This window comes from Podarcis gaigeae, assembly GCF_964106915.1.
Source record: "Podarcis gaigeae genome assembly, chromosome: 9".
In the NCBI taxonomy this organism is placed as follows: domain Eukaryota; kingdom Metazoa; phylum Chordata; class Lepidosauria; order Squamata; family Lacertidae; genus Podarcis; species Podarcis gaigeae.
The window spans coordinates 71,011,474-71,021,360 of NC_139685.1; the positions used below are offsets into that span (position 1 = coordinate 71,011,474).

General features: G+C 42.8%; 1 long non-coding RNA gene across 1 annotated transcript; it reads left to right on the forward strand.

Moving 5' to 3' along the window:
• Positions 1 to 648: 648 nt before the first annotated feature.
• LOC310852891 lies at positions 649 to 8,651 on the forward strand. Its single transcript, XR_014568389.1, has 2 exons — positions 649 to 943; positions 8,422 to 8,651. It is a non-coding gene; the product is annotated as an uncharacterized lncRNA (long non-coding RNA).
• Positions 8,652 to 9,887: the final 1,236 nt, after the last annotated feature.

Below are 9,887 nucleotides of genomic sequence, written 5' to 3' on the forward strand. Positions count from 1 at the left end.
TTGAATCTTCTGTTTCCAGAAAGGCAAAAGTTGGAGAAAGCTATTGCTTTCAGGAGCTGAACAAATTACTGTATCAATGGCATTTAATAGCTCTTAATGTTATGGATTGGAATTATTTAATGTTACTGAAAAATGCTTTATCCAGCACAATGAAATCATTGATTACAAATTTATAGATTGCAGCAAAGTTATCGTGGGCTGAGCACTGGAAAAACTCTTAACCCCCAGCAGTTCAGGAATGTTGGCTGAAATATTTGGCTTTGACAGAGTTGGTTAAATTAACAGAAATAACGTGTAGGAACAAAGGATTTGCTATGAACTGAGACTTCCGGTTTGCCGCAGAGGGGAAGGGGGAGCTGGTGACTTTCAGGGGAAGCCAGGGAGACTGGAGAAGACCCACTGTGCCTGCAGCGAGCTCCCTTCAAGTGCAAAACAATTTTATTATGTGTTTTGTGTTTGTATTTTGTATTTTTATGCTGTGAACCACCCTGAGATCTTCAGATGAAACAAACAAACAAACAAACAAACAAACAAACAAACAAACAAATGTGTCCCCCTGAAAGATTTACAATTTGTCTTTGCTATGCTCAGGATTGAAAGGGCAAAACTCATCGCAGTGCATCATGGGTAAATAGCCTATTGTTCCCATAGTAACACCTTGTGGCTTCACTCAGTGTCACAATGGACAGCCGGCCTATAACAGGCTGGGACCAAGGCAAACATCCCAGAGACATCAGGGCTGCTGTTCAGCCCACAGGTGGGGCTCCTGCTGTTCGCCCAGACCTTGCACACCAAAGGAACTGAAACAACATGGCGAGATTCCAACACAGCAGGAGCAGCAGCAGGAACTGCAAATGGATGGCGAAAAGGGGACGCCGCGGGGGTGGCTCCGGACGGCGGGGCAAAGGGAGGAGGAGGGGAAGACGCGGTGGAAGGAGAAAAGGTGGGTCTCAGGGTTTGATTTGTGTCTTGGGCCCCTCTTAAGATGCGGTCACGTTTGGTGTGGACATGGGGTAACTCTTTGGGCCTCTAGTGACCCATAGAGAGAACCAGTGGTGGCTGGCTTATTTCAGGCAAATAGGGCATGGGCCCACCAACTGCAGCTAGCCCCCAAACAGCCTCCTAGCTGCTTGCTTTCTTTCTTACATCCAGCCTAGGAGTAGCACTGCCTGGGGCAGCTTCTTCTAGATTAGTCTCAGTGTTGCCATTCATAGAACTCAGCAGGGAGGAGAACATAGCTGTCAACTTTTCCCTTTTCTTGCGAGGAATCCTATTCACAATAAGGGAATTTCCTTTGAGAAAAGTGGACATCTATGGAGGAGAATGGGAGGAAAACTAGAATCAGGTGGCTGTGTCTGCCATTAGCTTTGGCGCCATCTACTGTTGACCTCCCTGCCTTCCACTCTACCAGTCCCAATGGACACTGACCACCACTGGAGATGGCCAAGATACTTGGGGTAACCTGGCCATCTGTACCAGGTTGCACCAATCTTTGAGGGACCATAGGCACATTTGCATCCTGGAAAAGCTATTGTTGAGTAACACACACATCCTGCAACCAAGCACACAAGCTTTTCTACTGGGTTCAACAAAATGATTATTTCAAGCATAATTTCAGCAGAGGTGAAGTGGATAAGGGGGCGAGGACCCCTGTGGGCACTGGGGAAGGCCTCTGCAAGCACCCTGAGCCATATCATCTTGTCAAGTAAGTGGCCATGCTGACTGGGACCTTTGTTTTTTTTTTTTAAAAAAAATATTTATTAGCAGTTTAAAGATTACAAAAGAAAAGAAAAAGAATTAAACAATACAATACAATACAATACAATACAATACAATACAATACAATACAATGCAATGCAATACAAAAACAAAAACAAAAACATCACAGACCCCAAACCCTAAAACATTCAATCAACCAAACAAAACAAAAACAATTAAAAACACATCCATTAATTTCAATATCATAACTTTCGTTCACTTGTTTCAGCGACCTCCTCACACCTCTCTTTTTGTATTCCATTTCAATTCACTGTTTCAGCAATTCCTTTCCATCTTCCTCTGGTTTTCTGTCCTGTAATTTATCTTAACATATTCTAACCTTGTTTTTCCCCCCTTTAATACATTTACAATCTGTCTGTACCTAATTCCTTATAACATTTCTGCTAAAGCCATATAACTTCATTCCATCATTTTTCTAACATTCATTAATTTTACAGTATTTCTGTAAATAATCTTTAAACTTTTTACAATCTTCTTCCACCGACTCTTCTCCCTGGTCTCGGATTCTGCCAGTCATTTCCGCCAGTTCCATATAGTCCATCAGCTTCATCTGCCATTCTTCCTGGGTGGGTAAATCTTGTGTCTTCCAATACTTCGCGATGAGTATTCTTGCTGCTGCTGTTGCATACATAAAGAAAGTTCTGTCCTTCTTTAACACCAATTGGCCCACCATGCCCAGGAGAAAGGGCTCTGGTTTCTTCAGAAAGGTATATTTAAATACCTTTTTCTGACTGGGACTTCTGGGAGTTGTAGCCCAAAAAGTTCTGAAGGGCGTCAAGTTGGCCAATGCAGTTGTAGAGGATTCTTCATAACAATGATCAAAACCGTTGTGCGGTAATTAACTTCCTCTTTCGGAAATGAACATGTTCCTAGCAAGAGTACTTATTTGACTTGACCATGCCTTTATTCAATAGCTTGTTCACTTGCCTTTAAACAACTGTATCAACCCTTTAATTCCTCCTCAAAAGGGGAGGAGGAATTAAAGAACCTTTTATTGAGGGTGAAAGAGGAGAGTGCAAAATATGGCCTGAAGCTCAACATCAAAAAAACCAAAATCATGGCCACTGGGCCCATCACCTCCTGGCAAATAGAAGGGAAAGAAATGGAGGCATTGAGAGATTTTACTTTCTTGGGCACCATGATCACTGCAGACGGTGACAGCAGCCACAAAATTAAAAGGCGCCTGCTCCTTGGGAGAAAGGCGATGGCAAACCTAGACAGCATCTTAAAAAGCAGAGACATCACCTTGCCAACAAAGGTCCGTATAGTTAAAGCTATGGTTTTCCCAGTAGTGATGTATGGAAGTGAAAGCTGGACCATAAAGAAGGCTAATCGTCGAAGAATTGATGCTTTTGAATTATGGTGCTGGAGGAGACTCTTGAGAGTCCCATGGACTGCAAGAAGATCAAACCTATCCATTCTTAAGGAAATCAGCCCTGAGTGCTCACTGGAAGGACAGATCCTGAAGCTGAGGCTCCAATACTTTGGCCACCTCATGAGAAGAGAAGACTCCCTGGAAAAGACCCTGATGTTGGGAAAGATGGAGGGCACAAGGAGAAGGGGACAACAGAGGACGAGATGGTTGGACAGTGTTCTCGAAGCTACCAGCATGAGTCTGACCAAACTGCAGGAGGCAGTGGAAGACAGGAGTGCCTGGTGTGCTCTGGTCCATGGGGTCACGAAGAGTTGGACACGACTAAACGACTAAACAACAACAACAACATATCAACCCTGTTCATTCATGGGAGGGACAACATTCTAGGGGAAACTGCCATTGGAGATAAGGACAGCAGAAGTGGTTGCTGGTTCAGGCCAATGGCCCATCTAGTCCTGCATGCTGTTCTTACAGTGGCCAACCAGATAATAATAATAATATAATAATAATTTATTATTTATACCCCGCCCATCTGGCTGGGTTTCCCCAGCCACTCTGGGCGGCTGCCAGCAAAATATTAAAATACAGTAATGCATCAAACATTAAAAGCTTCCCTAAACAGGGCTGTCTTCAGATGTCTTCTAAAAGTCTGGTAGTTGTTGTTCTCTTTGACATCTAATGGGAGGGCATTCCACAGGGCGGGTGCCACTACCGAGAAGACCCTCTGCCTGGTTCCCTTTAGCTTTGCTTCTCGCAGTGAGGGAACTGCCAGAAGGCCCTCGACGCTGGACCTCAGTGCCCGGGCTGAACAATGGGGGTGGAGACGCTTCTTCAGGTATATTGGACCAAGGCCGTTTAGGGCTTTAAAGGTCAGCACCAACACTTTGAACTGTGCTCGGAAACGTACTGGGAGCCAATGTAGGTCTTTCAAGACCGGTGTTATGTGGCCTTGGCAGCCGCTCCCAGTCACCAGTCTAGCTGCCGCATTCTGGATTAGTTGTAGTTTCCGGGTCACCTTCAAAGGTAGCCCCACGTAGAGCACACATAGATGCCTGAAGGAAGCCAGCAAACAGGATTTGAGGACCTGAGCACTCTCCCCTCCTGTGGTTTCCAGCAGCTGGTATTCAGAAGCATTCAGAGCATAGTCATCATGCTAGTGGCCCTTGGTATCCTTCTCCTCCATGACTTTGTCCAAGCCTCTTTTAAAGCCATACAAATTTCTGGCTACCACTGTCTCCTGTAGGAGTGGGTTCCATAGTTTAGCTATGTGCTGTTGAATAAGTCAATGTACATTCCAGCTTTATTAAACTAAATAGCCTTAATTCGACTTGAATAAATGTGCCATTAGCTGTTACAGTTTTGAATATTATTGTGCTATTATCTTCCTTAGTGGGCTGTGTAAACTGCTATTCTGAAAAATAGGGTAAAGGGCACTGGGGATGAGTTTGTGGAAGCAAGCGGGCAGTGACCTGAAAAAGTTTGGGGACCACTGGGCTGGTCAACTTTCTCCATGAAATCCACCTTCCTGCACAATCTCGTTCATGGGTAGGCAAACTAAGGCCCGGGGGCCGGATCCGGCCCAATCACCTTCTAAATCCAGTCCAGGAATCAGCGTGTGTTTACATGAGTAGAACATGTCCTTTTATTTAAAATGCATCTCTGGGTTATTTGGGGGGCACAGGAATTCGTTCATTTTATATATATATATATATATATATATATATATATATATATATATATATAGTCCGCCCCCCACAAGGTCTGAGGGACAGTGGACCGGCCCCCTGCTGGAAAAGTTTGTTGACCCCTGCTCTAGTTAGTGGTGATGATGAAGGGCCCATTCAAACTGGCCTTTTACACAATGGTTCTTTCCACATTCTACCCTTCAGATGATCCCCTATTCTTTTGTCCCCTTCTTCTGCTATCATGAACCTTTTTCCTGTGCATTCATCTAATGCTTTGGTGCATTAGAGCATTTTTTTTTCCTTTTGGAAAAAAACAAAATGGCAGCCAACAGAAAATATGGTGGAACCCATTGGTGGCTGCCATTTTTGCGAGTGCAAGATGCCATTTTGTTTCCCCTCCCACCAATTCCCTAAAGGTAAAGGTAAAGGGACCCCTGACCATTAAGTCCAGTCATGGCCGACTCTGGGGTTGCAGCGCTCATCTCGCTTTATTGGCCAAGGGAGCCAGCGTACAACTTCCGGGTGATGTGGCCAGCATGACTAAGCCGCTTCTGGTGAACCAGAACAGCACATGGAAATGCCATTTACCTTCCCGCCAGAGTGGTACCTTTTTATTTACTTGCACTTTGACGTGTTTTCGAACTGCTAGGTTGGCAGGAGCAGGGACCGAGCAACGGGAGCTCATCCCGTCACGGGGATTCGAACCACTGACCCTCTGATCGGCAAGTCCTAGGCTCTGTGGTTTAACCCACAGCGCCACCCGCGTCCCGATTCCCTACATTAGCACAAAACAGGAGGGAGCAAATTGGCCAAGAGGTTGCACTTTTCAAGAGCTTTGCTGCTTCTCATAGCAATAAATAAATAAATAAAAGTAGTATTAAGAATAAGAATAACAGCCACTCACCTGTGCTACAAGGTAAGATTCCCCTCTGTGGACATGAGGGCACCCACACTCAAAGGTGGCACCAATGCTGTTTTGCTAAGGACTCCCTCAAATTTGGGTGGGTTTCGCCAGCCTTGGTGCAGTAATTCTCCTCCCCTTAAGCCTCCATAAAACCTATGCTTGAACTAAAAAGGCCAATGTGAATAGAACATGCATGTCAGTGCTACTACCAATGTTCTGCACTCACACAGCCTCATGTGCATGATGATCTTGCCTACTTTTTAACATTGGCCTTCCTGTGTTGAGCAGGAAGGTCTGAAAGCACCTTCTAAGGGCATTTGGTGACCATGCTTAGAAGCATCCCCTGCCAACATAAGGAGAGTCCTGCTTAATCAGGCCAAAGGCCCATCCAGTTGATCACCCTGTTCTCACATTGGCCAGCATGATGCCTCTTGGAAGTCCGGAAGCAGGACCTGAGCGTGAAAACCCCCTTTTCACTTGCAGTTCCCAGCAATTGGTACTCTTTAGATCTCAACATTTACACATCAGTTCATGATTGTTGCTGTGTTGTTGTTTTAAAAAAAGAATAGGCTTCATGAGGATTTTAGTGCAAATTTCTCCTAACATACACATTTTTGCAAAGCAAAAATTTCCTCAAGAAAGTTTATTTCTGTATGTTGTTTTCCCTCAAGTATGCATTTTTATGTACACTTCACCTTAGTATGTGAATTTTTTTGCCCATTACGTGGCTGGAGAACTGCACTGCAAAATTTAAAGAAGTACAGTCGTATCTTGGTTCTTGAAAAGAATGTGTTTCGGGAGTCCATTCCGGAACTGTTCAAAAACCAAGGCTCAGCTTCCAATTGGCTGCAGGACCCTCCTGCAGCCAACTGGAAGCTGCAGAACTGCGCTGGATGTTCAGCTTCTGAAAATCATTCAAAAACTGGAATACTCACTTCTGGGTTTCTATTGTTCAGGAGCTGATTTCTTCGGGAGCCAAGACTTTTGAGATCCAAGGTACAACTGTATGCAGTTTGGAGGATGGCTGTATTTTTGGTTCTTATATTATTTCAGAAAGTGCTTTTCAGATAAGTTTGCCTTTAAATGGGAACAGAATCCAATTTCTCCCCTTTCCCCACTGGGAAAATAAATGGAGACGGATGCACTATAAAAAGTGTAAAATGAATGAATGAATGAATGAATGAATGTTGAGTAAATCAATGGACTTTTTTTTTTGTAAGAAGGTCAAATAATTTGCCCCACCCTTTGCAAAACCAGTGACTGGTTTCAGCTCAGCATTGGAATTTTGCAATGCATTCATGTACTTCTTTTTGGAAACAGCTTTTGTCAATGCCAATTAAGTCTTCAGCATGTGAAAAAGCTCTTGAGATACAAAGAGAGGCGACTCGGTGTCCACCCCTATTTATTTACACACCACTCTCAGTCGTGGTGCACAGCCGAGTATCAACAACAGAGCAGAACACAGTGGTAAATAATTGATATTTAAATGATTGGCTACTAAATAATGTAAATCAACAGCATGTCACTGTCTCTTGAAATATTTCCAGCACCAGGAAAACAAAGCGAGGAATGAAAGCTGCAGAAAACTAGCACATCACCAGTGAGCCTCCATGTGAGGAGTGGTATATCTTTTCAAAAACATAAGCCTATAGTGAATGTATAACATCTTTACAGTCACAGAGATCCTCCAAAACAATCCTAGGATTTAAAGGGATGATTTGGAAACCATGCAAGATGGATATGAAAGTCAGGATGGTGGATGTGACCTCACCTAATCTTCACCCCTGTGTCTCAGATTTTGCTCCATTTCAGATCCACAGTGAATACTATGACATGGTATGAAGGCTGCTTTTCAGAATTTTAACCCCAGCCCTCCTTTTAAAAGACATATATTTAGCTGCTTAGAAAAGCTACAAAGTTTGGCTGCTGTGAAACACTAATGAATGTTGAATTTTTATGCATTTAGTTTTAGCTCCTTTCAGGTTTTTCAGTTAATTCTCTGCTATTTTTAGCATATTGTGTCATTTTAAAATTTCTTAAAATGCTAACTTTTTTTTGTTTGAGCAGATGAAATAAAATTGCAATATATAAAAAAGGAAAAGAAAGAAAAGAAAATTGTGCTGACAGTTCACAGGAAGATTTTACAAAACAAAGACTATCCACATTAATGCATGACTGTCTCTATGGTTTTAAGTTCACACTTATTCAAGTGGAAGGGAACAAACTTTAAAAAACAATAATGCAAAAACTGGCAGAGACCAAATTTCAACCTTATTTCCAACAGAACCAGGGTGTGAAATCTGACAGAAACGTGTGTCCTTAGAATTACATTGGCCCTAATTTTCTTTCCTCTTTCAAGAAGTCTAATAATTGGATTTTTTTAAAAAAATCCCAGCTGCTAACTGGTTTGGATTTGGGAGATGTGTGTGTGTGTAAGTAATTAACTGTTATTATATATATGATTGCTTTAGACATGTTTTCTTGCATTGTGAAATTGCTTTGAGATGCTTCCTAGGAAGTGATTTATAAATGAAATTATTAATAATAAGGCGTCAAACAGCACTGGGACAGATGCACTAACAAAGACCCATCACAAGGACTATACAACCCTCTGGGTCACTTTCAACTCTGCAATTCTGTGATTCTATGGAAACCTTACTTTACCTTTTTCTCCCCAGGTGGCAAAAGCCGTAGAGGTGGGCGGAGGAGAAAGAGAACATGCCAGGCCCCATGAAACCCAAAGCCTCAGGCTATTGCCCTGTTCAATCTCTACTAAACAACACTCGAGAGCCATCCCCCATCAGACTACCTGAGGCAACCTTGCCCTACAAGATCCCAGCAACTTGCTTGAGAATGAACAGTGTCCTCTGTCAATAAACTCTGAAATGCCATCACCACCATAATGAAATTTCTGGTTGGTTCAGTCATAAGGGCAATTGTTTGCAATAAGCGGCTGGGGAAACTCAGCTAGATGGGCGGGGTATTAATAAATTTATTATTATCATTATTATGTAAACTCCTTCATGCAAATAGTTGGCTGGCTAGGTTCTTGGGATGTGGGAGAAACAGCCTTTCCCAGCTAAATGAATGGGTCTTTGCCATGAGTGTGCATTTGTTAGGCTTTTAGTCTTGTTTTATACACATTTGTTTTATTTGTGTTTTTAACTATTTTTAATGATCTTATGTCTAAACCACCTTAGACAATGGTCTAGAAAGTGATCAATCAATCAATCAATTAATTAATTGCAATATTGGTCAGAATCATAATACAATCATACCTTGGATTCATGAGCCAAGGCACACTGGAGCAAACTTGGGGGAGGACTCCACTGAGGACACTATTAATGTTCACACTGGAGAGGAAGGGTACATAGTGCCTCAGCTCATCAAAAAATGTGACAGCAGGTAAGCCAATGTTCTGGTCCTTATGTGCCAGTTTTTTTTAAAAAAAAACAGTCATTGGCCAAGGCTTTAAATTGAGGTCACTTAAAAAAGCGAAATAGTTTCAGAATGTTGTTTATTTCTTAAATTTTGTGTTAGTTCCTCCTTTCCTTCAGCCAGGGCTCAGGGCAGGTGATATTTAACAGGGGATAAAACATGAAGAGAATGCACTCAAAAGGGCTGGTCATTTGCTGCTTCAGACAAAGCATTCAATGCGTCATCAAGAGCACTCCCACATGGAAGACAGTAAAGGAGATGAACGATCAGAAGCAAACAAGCCTATAACATTATCTGCACACTGAATCGCTCTGGTGTGAACACTTTTCTATGGAAGACATGATCCTACCAGGAACATTGCTGGGCAAACACCACTCCTTAAAAGTTCATGCCTTCAAAATGAAATATTGCCTATGAGATTTAGTGTAGGATTCATCCAGACATGAACCAACCTATAACTGGGCCTTACTGTTGTCCATGTAGTTCAGAACTGAGGAACCTCAGGTGCTCCAATGATTGTTGGACTACAACACCCATCAGCCCTGGACAATGTGTCTGGTTGGGATGATGGGAAATGTAGTCCAGCAACACCTGGAGGGCGTGAGATTCCTCAACCCTAATCTAGTTGAATACAGTAAACTCTTGCCATGGCTTCCTAAGGCTGTTATGAAACAGTCCCTTCAAACTCAACACCCATGCGCAGGTG